We start from the raw sequence: 14,672 nt of genomic DNA, 5'->3' as shown, positions 1-14,672 counted from the left end.
TGTTCAAAGTTACATTTGCCTCTCCATGTTTTTCCATGCCAGACGTCCTGAAGATTAATCCTTCATTCAACTACAATGGGTAAGTTTCTCCTTTGCTATTTTCTTCTATACATGATTTTTAATAATTATAAGTCACTCTATGAGTCTGATTTATGTCAAAAGTTATTATGTTAAAAGAAAGCTCTTATCTATTTGTCATCTTATATTGTCACTATTGCTAAAACTCTTGCTAAACTCTTGCTAAACTATTGCTGTTATACTGTTGTCATTATTGTTAAGCTATTGCTGCTATAATGTTACTTCTGTACAAAAAACAAAGGAGTTCTTTGATGAGTCCTCTAATCTGCTAACTGCTTGAATTTTGATATGATCTCATGTTATGATCTCAGCATGTCCTTGCTCAGGCTGGGCTTGTTTACACTTATCTCAAGCTCCCATTCCTTTATCTCCTCTAACTCCCCTTATCTCCCCTCAGACCTTTCGCCTCAAGGTCAGCCGACTCATCCTGGCCGCCCCATCAGGTCCTTACCTCACCATCCTCGTCCTTCTCCCTACCCAAGGCCGGTGCCCGCTGATGTCATGGCGAGCTATCGCCGCTTCCAGCTACTTCATATCACCCATGAGCTCATTACGTGTCTGGAACAGTTCTATTCTATGGCCCTGAGTCCCCTGTTTACACTCTTTCTTCTCCTGTCTGCTGAGTTACTATAATAAAGAGTGCCTCTTTTATTTACCCTCTGACTTCTGGTTAATAATATATAATATAATAATAATATAATATAATAATATAAATATATTCTCTTAAGGCCCCAGGATTTTTCACAACAGTAGCCTCTCCTCCAAAGCTGTAAATCTTCTTTATATACTATGCTCCAAGCACAGCCTTGTGCTGATGTACTTTAAGACGCAAGAGTTTAAACAAAATAAACCCAAGATCTAACGGACAAAGGGACGCTTGAGCCTTTTATTTATAGCTAAACTATCACCTCTATCACCTCACCTCTAAAGACCCACTTATTTTCTCTTGCCTTTTCATGATTTGCCCAGGGGATTATGTCTGTTTATATCCGGTTTATGGTTTTATTTATCTCACCTTCTTTTACACTGGTTATTTTATTTATTATTTATTGATTTTTATATATATTTACATATATACATATATTTTTTTTAAGAATTCTTATTTTAGTTTCTTGAACTACTTTGTGCATGTGTGTATTCTTAAGTGTATGTGTGTGTATGTCAAACGCACTGTGAAGCACTTTGGTCAGCCATGTGGCTGTTTGTAAATGTGCTATACAAATAAAGTTGAACTTGAACTTGAACTTGAACTCTTCATAAGGGTCTTGTGCATGCTTTACCAAACGTTCTATTAAAAGAAATCCCTATGTGTGTGTTTGAATTGAATTGTAACCTGACACAAGAGTAACCTTTTTACTCTTTATCTATTTAAATTGAACATAAACACAGAGGATACTCTCACGCTTCTTCTTCTTCTTCTTTTTTCTCCTCTTCTTCTTCACTAAATTATCAATTTTAACAGTTAAAAGTATAGAGCATTGTCATGGTGGGAATAATGCTGCATTTTTATTTATGCCTGATTTTATCTTTAATCACTGGATAAAAATTGAGGTTAATTATTTTATACTTGGTAATTAAAAATAAGAATTATATTCTCCATCATTGTAAAATTAGTTGTATTTAATTTCATTTCCTCTTCACTGTTGATTCTGGCCCAAAACAGAGCATCAGATTAAGGAGCAGTTTGAGAAGTTTCACCAGTTTCTATGAGATGAAGAGGCACTTAGGATTGCTGAACTGAGAGAGGAAGAAGAGCATAAGAGTCAGATGATGAAGGAGAAGATGAGCAGAGACATATCATCTCTTTCAGACACAATCTGTCAGGAATGGCTGGGACAATTCCCTTCCATGGACAATAGGGGTACATTCTGGCAGTTTTTGTGTCTTGTATGATGTGTTTTTTGTTTTTGTTATGTGTATCACCTGTGTTTGCCCCCCATTCCTTATCCATTCCCACCTCTGCACATCTGTTCCTTGTGTTTCAATGATTGTCACCTCATTTATACCAGTTGTCTTGTGTCTGTTTGTTGCTGAGTCTTTGTCTCTTGTATTTGTATTTGTGTTCCTGTGTTCTGTTTCCAGTTTTTAGTTTCCAGTTTCCTAGTGTTTCTAGCCCTTAAATCAACCCCCCTTTTTGTTATCCCTGCATTTGGGTCATTTTACCCGTTAAGACACCTCGGTTCAATGTCACAATCAGAGCCAAAGAAGAGGAGAAGAGAGCTTAATACGTCCTGTTCGAACAATGAGGATCCTTCAGTTAGTATTTATACTTTGAGAAAGTAAAACTTTCATCATCAGAAACATCAAAAGCTCTGTTCCCAGAACCTAGAATAAAGTGTCTATAAAATGAGTGACAGGAAGTGTTTCTAATCACAAACAAGTATTTTAGAGCAGATATCAGTTTTTCAAAAGAGTTTCCTCACTGAGTTTATATGTTTGTGCTAAGGCCATACTTTAATATGTTAGTTTTTTAAATCAAGTTTAGGCTATTTGTATAAATAAGCAATAAATATGGACTACTGTTCATTTAAGGGCTTTTTACACCTGGAACTACAAAGTCAAGTATTAACAAACCTAAAATCAGTGTTAATTTTCAACACATTCTGAGGGTTGGGACTGGAGAGAACAACAACATCAGTAAAGTAAAATGGCTTCTAAGTTTTCAGAGAAGGATTTTTCCTGTTTTGTGTGCTGTGAATTATTCAAGGATCCAGCTGTTCTGCACTGCAGTCACAGTGTGTGTAAAGTGTGTTTGCAGCAGTTCTGGGAGACCAAAGGATCCAGAGAATGTCATCTCTAGAAAATCCTCCTGTAAATCTGGCCTTAAAGAACCTGTGTGAGACTTTCTTACTGGAGAGAAGTCAGAGCTCTTCATCATGGTTTGAAACAGTGAGAAACTCAAACTCTTCTGTCTGGATGATCAACAGCCATTGATGTGCCAGTGTGGTGTGTCAGACTTCAAGAAAACACACCAACTACAAATTCTGCCCCGTTGAGGAGGCAGTAACAGACTGTAAGGTAAATAAATTATGTATATATATATATACATCTACATATAGGTTGAAGATAAAAGTATAGTGTAATAAATCCGATTACAGAAGGTTAGAGATAAAACGCTTGCACCGTGGTATAATAATCATACTCACACCCTCAAGAGAGAAACCCGTAACCTCAAGCAAAAGTGGAGAAAAACCAAATTAGAGGTTTTTAGAATTGCATATAAGGACAGTATGTCCAGCTATAAACAGGCTCTAAAAGCTGCCAGGGCTGAGCACCTGAGCAAACTCATAGAAAATAATCCCAGGTTTTAATATAACACAGTGGCTAGATTAACAAAAAAAAACAGAATCTGAACAAACTATTCCATCACTACATCATTCCATCACTACATAGTTCAGTAGTGAGGATTTTATGAGATTCTTCACTGATAAAATCGAAAGTATCATGAATAAAATAGGTGACGCTCAACATATGAGAGCAACTAGTGACCCAGGTACAAGTACAGGACAGGAAGAGTTAGATAAGCTTATTACTACAGCTAAATCAATAACTTGTTCACTAGACCTCATCCCAACTAAATTACTGAAAGAAGTGTTATATAAAGCTGGTGAGCCTCTTCTTCATATTATTAACTCCTCGTTATCTTTAGGTTACGTCCCTAAGTCTTTCAAGTTGGCAGTTATTAGGCCACTCATCAAAAAACCTAATTTAGATTCAAATGACCTATCAAATTACAGACCTATTTCACACCTTCCATTTATGTATAAAATACTACAAAAGGTTGTGTCTGTTCAACTAAGCTCCTTCCTACAGGACAACAATATCCTCGAAGAGTTTCAATCAGGTTTCAGGCCCCATCATAGCACAGAAACTGCACTTGAGAAAGTCACAAACGACTTGTTCTACTTGCCGCGAACTAAGTTCTACTCGAACTTAGTGCTGCATTCAACACTATAGATCACAACATTCTCCTAGATCGTTTACAAAATTACACAGGTATTCATGGACAGGCTTTAAGTTGGTTTAGATCCTACCTGTCTGATCGATACCATTTTGTAGAATTAAATGGTGAATCCTCCAGATTATTACCAGTTAATTATGGGGTCCCTCAAGGATCAGTTCTAGGACATCTGCTTTTCACGATATACATGCTTCCAGTAGGGAACATCATTAGAAGACATGGGATTAGTTTCCACTGCTATGCTGTCGACACACAGTTATATATCTCATCAAAACCAGATGAAATACTAAAGTGTCCAAATTAACTCAATGCCTTACAGAGATAAAAGGCTGGATGAACTGTAATTTTCTGCTGTTAAACTCTGATAAGACAGAAATACTACTTATCAGTCCAAAAACCAGTACACAGAAACTCTCACAGTTTAACATCCATTTAGAGGGATGTACTGTTACTAGTAGCTCGACAGAGAAAGACCTGGGTGTTATATTTGACAGCAACTTCAAAATCATATCGCCCATATTACAAAAACAGCCTTCTTCCACCTTAGAAATATTGCCAAGCTGAGAAACATCATTTCTGTCTCTGATGCTGAGAAGCTAGTTCATGCATTCATGACCTCTAGACTGGACTATTGTAATGCATTACTAGGTGGTTGTTCTGCATCTTTAATAAATATGCTACAGTTAGTCCAAAATGCAGCTGCCAGAGTTCTCACTAGGACAAGAAAGTATGATCATATAACCCCAATTTTATCATCTCTACACTGGCTACCTGTTAAGTTTAGAATTGATTATAAGCTGCGGCTACTAATATACAAGGCTCTTAATGGTTTAGCTCCCATGTATCTAACCAGTCTTCTAACACGTTACAATCCTTCACGCTCTCTGAGATCACAAAACTCAGGACTCCTGGTAGTTCCCAGAATATCTAATGCCCCTTTTCCACCGAGGCAGTTCGAGTGCTGGTTCGGAGCCAGAGCCTAATTTAGAGCCAGTTCTTTCTGTTTCGACCGCCAAAACACCGGCTCTGAACCAGGAAAAGTGGTTCTTAAGTAGCACCAAAACGTTGCTGGTCTAGACTTAAGAACCGCTTGTGTTAGGGGCTGTGGGCGGGGCTACTGTTAGCGCATTTGATAATGTACCTTAAGTATACTAATGTTTAATACACTTTTACTTTACCGCGATATGATACATTATCTGCACACATGATAGTATGTAGCTACATGCTAAGGCTAACTTTTTTCTGTGTTAGCGATAAAATAACGTTATGTACTTTATCGATTACAACCTCCGTTTATACAGATTATATGGAGCTGCACGTACACGTTTTTTTCGCCGCGTTAATGTAAGGTCACAAAGCCATGCGCATTAACAGTAAAGCAACATCCGCAACATCCGCTGCTGCGCTAAAGTTGCTGGGACACGTGACATGTATAAAGTGACGTCACACTCGGCTCTTGATGCTCTCTAGCCGGTGGAAAGGCAAACCGGTTCTTAGAAGGTGAACTTGAATTGAAAACTTGAATGCTATGTAAGCATGCTATTTTTATTATACTCAGATTCCCACAGACTAAAGTGTCACCTACTGTACATAAACAGCCAAATCCTTTGTGTTAGAGTAAGTCTAAGCTTCCCATAATTTTCTGATGCTTTTGCATTGTGAAAGCTCTTTAGAAGAAGAAGAAGAAGAAGAAGAAGAAGAAGAAGAAGAAGAAGAAGAAGAAGAACGGGGGGCATAGAAGCCTTTATTATTGCCACATATACATTACAGCGGAATTCTTTTTACTTCACATAACCCAACTGAGGAGGTTGGGGTCAGAGTGCAGGGGCAACTATGATACAGCGCCCCTGGAGTGTGGATGGTTGAGGGCCCTGCTCAAGGGCCCAGCAGTGGCGGCTTGGCTGTGCTAGGTCTTAAACCCCGATCCTCCAATCAACAAACCAGAGCCTTAACCAGTTGCCCCATACCACTGCCCCATACCACTGCCCCATTTATTTATCTATAATTTAAATTATTATTATTTTTTTCATTAAAAAATAAATAAATAAAAAAAGCCTTGAGATAAATGTCTTCATGCAGTAATTACTGTTATTAAGTCATATTCAGATTTTCCACAGGAGCAGAGCTTCTATTTCAGACTAAAGCAGTGTACACCAGTAAATCCAGATCATCTAAGTCTAAATTTTTTAATTTTTTGCACCTGGTGCTTTTTAAAAGCATTTATTGTGCCATGTTCTTTAATAACAAACATTGAATTGTATAGTTAAATCCCCTTAACCATTAACAGTGAATAACGATGTGTACAATAAGAGCTGAAACACAGAGTCTCCATGCAGTGTGTTAATTTATTTCGGGAGGAGCTCAAAACTGCACCGAAGCCCCTACAGGAGAAACTAAAGATTTTTACAGACTGTAAACTGAACTGGAGTCAGACTGCCGAACATATAAAGGTTACAGTAAATAACATGGTTTTGATAGAATTATAATATCCATCATTGTAAAATCAGTTATATTTCATTTAATTTCCTCTTCACTAAAGATTCAGTCCCAACACACAGAGCGTCAGATTAAGGAACAGTTTGAGAAGCTTCACCAGTTTCTACGAGATGAAGAAGCAGTCAGGATCGCTGCACTATGAGAGGAAGTGGAGCAGAAGAATCAGATGATGAAGGAGAAGATTGAGAAGCTGAGCAGAGACATATCATCTCTTTCAGACACAATCAGAGCCATAGAAGAGGGGATGAGAGCTGAAGACGTCCTGTTCTTACAAGTGAGGGTCATGTAGTCAGTATTTATACTGTGAGAAAGTAAAACTTCTTTCCATCATCAGAAACGTCACATTTCAGTGGTGTAAAAATGTAAATCATATCCACTGATATGTGCTTTGTTGTTTTCCAGAACTACAAGGCCACAGTGAAAAGGTGAGTGATGTGGTTCCTGTCTCTCTGCTTCTCTGTGTTTCTGAATCCAAAGCCACAGCAACACTGACTCCTGAATGTTTTTGCAGAGCCCAGTGCACACTGCAGCATCCAGAGGAGCTTTCAGGAGCACTGATCCATGTGGCAAAACATCTGGCCAACCTGAAGTTCAGAGTCTGGGAGAAGATGCAGGACACTGTCCAATACAGTGAGTCTTTCTTTCTTTCTTTCTTTCTTTCTTTCTTTCTTTCTTTCTTTCTTTCTTTCTGATAAGAAGTGTGTGCACATATTAAACATGAATTTTTTTTCTCTTCTTTTTGCCAACCGTTTTTCTGAGTTTGTTTAGTAAAACAAAACTGATAATAAAAGACATGATTAATGTTTTTTAAACATGAATTATTATTATTATTATTATTATTATTATTATTATTATTATTATTATTATTATTATTATTATTATTATTATGTTCATTTTGTACTCATGTAACAGGGAACTCTTATTTTGAAAGGCTTCTATTAGGTGTCAGACTGATCAGTGTGTGTGTGTGTGTGTGTGTGTGTGTGTGTGTGTGTGTGTGTGTGTGTGTGTGTGTGTGTGTGTGTGTTTTCAGCACCTGTAACTCTGGACCCCAACACTGTTCATCCTAATCTCATTGTATCTGATGATCTGACCAGTGTGAGATTCAGTGATGAGGAACAGAAACTTCCTGATAATCCAGAGAGATTTGATAAATATAGCTGTATCCTGGGCTCTGAGGGCTTTAACTCACTGCTGGGATGTTGATGTTGGAGACAATACCGGCTGGTATGCGGGTGTGATGACAGAATCTGCTCAGATGAAGTGGAACATAGCCTCCAGAAGTGGAATCTGGGATGTGGGGTATGATAAAGGTGAATATAGAGCATATTCTACACCAATGAAAGCTGTCATTCTCCGACCCTTTCACTAACACACACATACACACTTTCACACACACATTTACTGACAAATTACTGCCATTAATAAATGTTTTTGCTAAAGAATCTCCTCTAAAGATCCTCCCACTTCAGTGTTCTGTAAGAGTGAATCAGATCAGTTAGAGCTCATATTGTTTTATTTCAGGTTATTAATGAAATATTGCAGATTAAAAGATTCAGATTCTCTGTGAAAGTTTGTTTTTCACTTAACAGTTCATTGTGAACAATTTTTTTAATTGCCGTGACATTATTTCAATTCACTTTGATACAGCTCACTCAATTAAGTCAAAATAATGTGAAAACTGAAAATATTGATAGAAAATATTATTCTGAGTATTCAAAATTATATCTCAAAATTCTAAGGTAATTAATGAAATTAACAGGGTTTTGAGTAAAAGTAATGACTTTGCTGAAATTAAGAGTAATTAAAAGAAAAATAATAATATTAAGTTCAAATAACTACAAAGCACACAACAATAACAAACAAATAAACCACTGGAGGAAGTTAAAAACATAAAAGCCTGTTTAAATGTAGAATTTAAAATATGAAATAGATGATTTTTTAAATGATGTATTTTAAAATGTTTAAATAAACTTTAAAATGTCTTTAGTAAAAGTCTACAGAGTAATTAGTCAAGTCAAGAAGCTTTTATTGTCATTTTAACCATATATAGCTGTTGTAGTACACAGTGAAATGAGACAAAGTTTCTCAGGGACCAGGGTGCTACATAAAACAAAGACAGAACTAAGGACTTAGTAAGTAGTCCGAGCCACATAAATTGCAACTGTGCAACCTGGTGCAAACAGTGCAGGACAAGACAAAAGACAGTGCTAACAAAGAATACAAGACAATACACAAAAGACAATACACGAGAAAATAAACAGAAACAGCACCGACCAGTGTAAGTACTGTATGTTCGACAATATTGCGTGTGCAGAAATCCTGGAATGAACAAGTTAGTATTATAGCAGCAGTTGCCAGATATTGTAAAGGAGTTTGCAAAACAGCAAACAACTATGAGACAGAATGTGCAATGAGCAAAAACAGTGTGCAAAACAGCATGTAAACAGTTTGATGGATGTATATTGGAAGTGTTTGTATTTGGTGTACTGTAGGTCTGTACAGTCCATACAGATGATGTGCGTGTGTGTGTTGTGCTCAGTACAGTTCAGTTCAGTTATTGAGAAGTCCGATGGCTTGTTTGAAGAAACTGTTACACAGTCTGGTCGTGAGGGCCTGAATACTTTGGTACCTTTTTCCAGACAGCAGGAGGATGAAGAGTATGTGTGAGGGGTGTGTGGGGTCATCCACAATGCTGTTGGCTTTGCGGATGCAAGCGTGTGGTTTAAATGTCCATGATAGAGGGAAGAGAGACCCCAATGATCTTCTCAGCTGACCTCACTATCCGCTGAAGGGTCTTGCGATCCGAGATGGTGCAGTTCCCAAACCAGAAATTGAGGCAGCTGCTCAGAATGCTCATAATTGTTCCTCTGTAAAAAGTAGTCAGGATGGGGGGAGTGAGATGTGTCTTCCTCAGCCTTCTAAAGAAATAGAGATGCTGCTGCGTACCATCTCTACAGATGATCTGTCAATGTTCAGCGGAGAGTGGTTGCTCTGTGCTCTGTGCTCTCCAGAAGTCAACAACCATCTCTTTGGTTAGTGGTCCACATATGAAGTGGGTCGTCCATCCTGCATATTAACATTTATAATTAACATGTGATGTTCAAAAGAGACCAAGATTTATATTGTAACAGATTCTGAGTTCAAATAAATTAACACCAGATTTATTAAACACATCACCAATATTTCAATCCCAACATATTTAACATGTTTCAGTGTGCAGCTTTCTTTTAAAGTGAGATGTGACAATTCCAGCTGACGTCTTTTACACTTTTTCAGTGAGTACAGTGTGTGAATTGGATGAATTGGATATACTAAACAGATGTCTTGCTCTTGTGTCTGCTGAACATTTTCATTTATTATTTAAGAATCGATAAACTGCAAATAAATACCTACTTATACATCTGTGGTAGAGATTTTGAATTGTATTTTGGATGTATTTTTGCTAATCTAGAAATCCACAAATCATAAAGTCATTGTACCTGTAACTGAGAGCAAACAGCACACAGTTTTTGTCTAAACAGAAATGCACTCAAATTCCAAAGGTTTCCTTTTTCTTCCTTTGAAAAAACCCAAAACAAAAACATAAAAAGCTACCTGAGAATTAATGTCCCTAAAGATCTTTAGAAGTGTAACCCAGTTAGGATTAGTAATAAGATTGTACTTGATTTTAACCCAGATAGGGATACTAATAACATTTTGTGTGAATTGTTCGTTTGTACATTGCATACTTTTTTTTTGTTAATGAACTTTATTTTAAACAAAACAAGAACAACACAATTTAAATCAACAGTCAGGGAGGATAAAAAAAGGATAAAATATCATTTTTGAACACAAGAAAGAGGGGTATACTATTATACATATAAAAAAATTATTTTATGAATAAAAAATGTAATCTTTATAATAAATTTATAATTGCTAACTTTATTTTAAAATATTGATGCTCCTGTATCTTGTAGTCGTTGGGAGTTTAAGAAAGGGGCGGGGCTAACACATGTGATACAAAACAAAAACAAAGGCACATGGCCAGTGTTACTTATTGCGCGGCTCGCGAGCCTCCTGCGGCTCGCCAAGCTTTAATATGCGGCTTGCATGGCTCTGTCAGGACTCAGCCCGGACTATGGCCACGTGCCTTTTGTTTATGTTCCTCGTCACGTGTCTGCCCCGCCTTTGTCTGCTCCCCCCGTTTCTAAACACCTGATTCCTATTGTTATCATCATTGTCTATTTAACTGTGCCGCGTTGCCTTTTGCAGCACGGAATCAACTGTTGTCTGGTCCTGTCTCTAGTCCGTTTCATGTTTTGTGTACTTCTGTTATTAAACCCCGTTTATTTGTCTATCCTGCATCTGGGTCCGTTTTATCCCGTGTTCGTGACAGGCAGTAAAAAATACGATGATATGATCATGTGGTTAAAATTTATTTTTCATTTAAATAACATTAAAAACAATCAGGGAAGCATAGAAAAACGAATGTACTCTATTACAAATTTGACTCGTCACTGACTCACTGCGTTCTGCGCAATAGCCAGTTTTTGGCAGCCTGCCAGAAGCTAGTTTGTGTTTCATGCTAGTTAACAACTTGTGTTTACTGTACACACGGACTAAAAAATGGATCGATTTCTTATCAAACAATCCCACGCACAAAATGAACAGCAACAAAGCAATGGGACTTGGCATATTTTGCGGTGAAAGTGGCTCTCCTATTGACTTTGTCCTTTCAGTGTGGCTCACATGAAAAAAATAGTGAAGACCACTGCACAAGACAAACATAACCTGCCAGAATGTTCCCCTGGTTTTCAGGCAGGGAATCCCAGCCATTCCTGGCACAAAGGATTTGACAGGAGAATATTTAAGCAGCAATTTAAATGAAATCACTCATGTTAAAATATATTTATAAGTCCAGATTTTTTCCAAAGTATATTAATAAAAAACCATCCCAGTATGACATCACATGAAGTTCAGTGACAGAGTTGTTAAAAAGTGCTCTACTCTTTTATTATTGTTACAGGAGACTGAGAACGTCTTAGTTTAAAGTTAGAAAGTTTGATGGGGATCCTGGAAATGTGATAGTTACAAAAAACAAAAACATTCAAACCACCTGTTTTAGAGAAACCAGAGGAGGAGATGATAACATTTCAAATTGAGTTAGGATCATTTAGCCTCAGCCAATTTATTTTAAATATATTCTTCAGATTAGTAAAGTCAGGAAAATTTATGCGATGTTACTGTATTCATTAATAGTTTTTTATCTAATGAAACTTGTTCCTCGACACAAAATCCAATAACATTTGGTCATTTTGTTTAACGTGATCAACATATAAAGAGAGAACTGCATAAGTAGAGATCTTTAGCCTTAGACAGCAAACTTCTGATTTTGCAGAAAAAGGAACCAAAGTCACATTTTCCCAATGCTTTTATTATAAATTAATCCCCACAGAGTCAAATGTTTTGTGAAAAGAAATAAAACTGTCTGTCAATAAAGTCACAATAATTCAATAAATCTTAAACAATCCTAATATATTTTTTTTCTGTATGTCAATTTTGCTGTTTAATCTATAATTTAAATTATAGACATCTTTAACTCATTTAGCAAAAAGTAAGGCCAAGAATTATAGTCATTATTAAAAAGAGTTATAGGACTCCAGTAGAAATAGAAAGTAAATCAATAGAAAGTTAATCTTTTCTTTTTGGTTTAGGTATCAGAGGGATGGTGCCCTGAGTCATCGATGGTGGAAGAGACTCTTTTTGTAGACTTTCTTTAAAAATGTCTGACAAGAAAGGAGATACGTGCTGTGCAAACATTTTATAAATATCTGTAGTAAAACCATTATTTCCTGGTGGTTTATTATTTTTCAGGCTATCAATTGTTTGATACAGAAGTCCTAAGAGACCATGTTTTCAAGTGTCTGAACATTTACATCATTAACCAACTCTATTCTATCCTCTTCACCAAATTTACTTTTGAAAGTACCCTGTGAGGTACACAGCACTTTGTTATCACCGCTCTCTGAGACTGTTTGTAGTACAGTTCAGAAGTCCTTTATTGTATAACTTCTGTGATTTGTGCTTCTGTGTGAGATGAATGTTGGGCGATTGTTTGGTTTAAATCCACATCCTTTAAAGAGACACTGAATTGTTTCACTGTGTTTCAGATGATTTTGTAGGTGAATGAAAAAATGTTTCTCACTACAAATCTATCAGAATTCACCCCATTCACAATGAAATGTTGAAAGTTCTTGACTGACTTTGTCAGCATTGTGGTGTGATTTAGAAAGATGGGATCTTAAAGCATCTGCAGTTTTAAAGACACAAATGTACTCCGTTTAAATGCAAGAACAGTTGGAAATTCTTTGCTGATGCAGCTGCTAGTGCTTCAGAAGAACATCTTTGCTTGAATTTGAATTTTCAGTTTTTACACAACATTACGTCTGAATAATCCCGGGAAACAAAAATTAATCAAAACGGCGCGTGCACTGCTGCAAATTCATGGAGGAAAAACAGCTCTTCGCCCTCTGCATCGGTAGCCAAGAAGAGAGAGAGTGTGTAGAAGGCGGAGGTTCAGCACCTACGTTATGCTCCTGGAGAGAACTGCTTCTCCTCGCTTCTGCCGTCCACCCTCCTGCTGCCTAGGCCTGGAGCCTGGATTTCTGCCCAAGCGACCCTATAACCCCTTAAAGGAGGGAACTAGTTGGTTTTCACTTTATCACTGGTTTTCTGCTGGGATCATGTCTATAAATATATATGTGAAATATAGCTATAAATATAATTATTGTCTCTGTGTAATTGCTTACAAGACATGGTGTCAGAAGTCAGATCACATAGATACAGTAAGAAGATAAGTAGGTACAGATTAAAACGCTAATATATGCTATGGATATCGATAATGAGAACATTTTCATATCATTTACCATTACGGCTGAGGAAAGTGCTGCACATTTCAAATTAGATAAGTTCTTTTTGAGGAAAAAGAATATGTACAAGAACATGTACGTGAATGGGCTTCATGCTTTCACCAGAAAGTGCAGAAGCCTGGGGTAAATGTGGAATGCTACATCAAAACACTACAAATTTTGTGAGAACTGTGAATTTGTTGCAAGCCGAAATGAGCACATAAGAGACAGACCAGAGAAGACTTTATGACAGACTCGGAGTGTGTTATACAGGCTAGCCGCTAGGGGGAACCAGAGTACACTGTATGGTGAAGTTGCAACTAGAAGTAGGAATGTTCATGAGACATGCTTGATGGAGTGTTATTCATTTGGTTTTCTCATTAAAGCTGTACAGTGTTGTATAAAGTACTAGAAAGCAATACTTGAGTAAAAGTACAAGCATCGTACCAGAAAAAGACTTTGGTAGAAGTGAAAGTCACCTTTTAGAATATTACTCAAGTAAAAGTCTTAAAGTATCTGATATTTACTGTACTTAAATATCAAAAGTAATTTTCTGATATTTAATGTACTTAAGTATTTGAAGTAAAAGTAAAAAGTAAAATTTCAGTGATTTTCGGTGGGCATAAGAGCAGGGGCGGTTCTAGGGTTTCATCTTTAGGGGGTTTTAGCCCTCAGTGAGAATTTAAAACAAGAAGAGTTTTATATTATATATTATATGACTACATAGTAAGCCAAAAGTTATGGTATTCTTAAATGGCAAAAGTGGACACCAAAATTTTATGCATGATGTAATGATGCCATTCTTGAATCAGATCAGTTCATGTATGTGTGCATTCTCTACAAACAGTGTGTCCAATGAATGCAGTCATTAATAAAATAAATATTCACAAGACAAAGACCAAATCAATAAATGTTATTTTTATTTAGTATTAATATTGCATTAATATTTTGTTTGTGCTATCAACTCTGCTAATAAGAATAGTGGTTGCTTTTGTTTGCCGCCGTTATAGATAAATGCCTCCAGCTCTGACTGCGCGTGTCTGTGCTTCTCCATAAAGCGTGCGGACGTGCGTAATGCAATCTAGGAGCAGTGATTCGCCAAACCTCCCTTACTGCAGTCGCACACATTTCTTATGATTTTATTTTGTAGTTAACGAAGATGCTTATTGGAAATATAACGGAGTAAAAGTATACATTTTATTTAGGAAATGTAGTGGAGTAAAACTGACAGTTGACGTAAATTTAAA

At 36.8% G+C, this 14,672-nt stretch overlaps 1 pseudogene; it reads left to right on the top strand.

Annotated features, from left to right (window-relative positions):
- Positions 1-1,745: 1,745 nt before the first annotated feature.
- On the top strand, positions 1,746-8,093 carry LOC132849915 (nuclear factor 7, brain-like; annotated as a pseudogene).
- The last annotated feature ends 6,579 nt before the right edge of the window (positions 8,094-14,672 follow it).

The sequence above is a fragment of the Tachysurus vachellii genome, chromosome 8 (assembly GCF_030014155.1).
Source record: "Tachysurus vachellii isolate PV-2020 chromosome 8, HZAU_Pvac_v1, whole genome shotgun sequence".
Lineage (NCBI taxonomy): Eukaryota > Metazoa > Chordata > Actinopteri > Siluriformes > Bagridae > Tachysurus > Tachysurus vachellii.
Note: the sequence above shows the minus strand (reverse complement) of the source record. Positions and strands in the feature narration are given on the sequence as shown.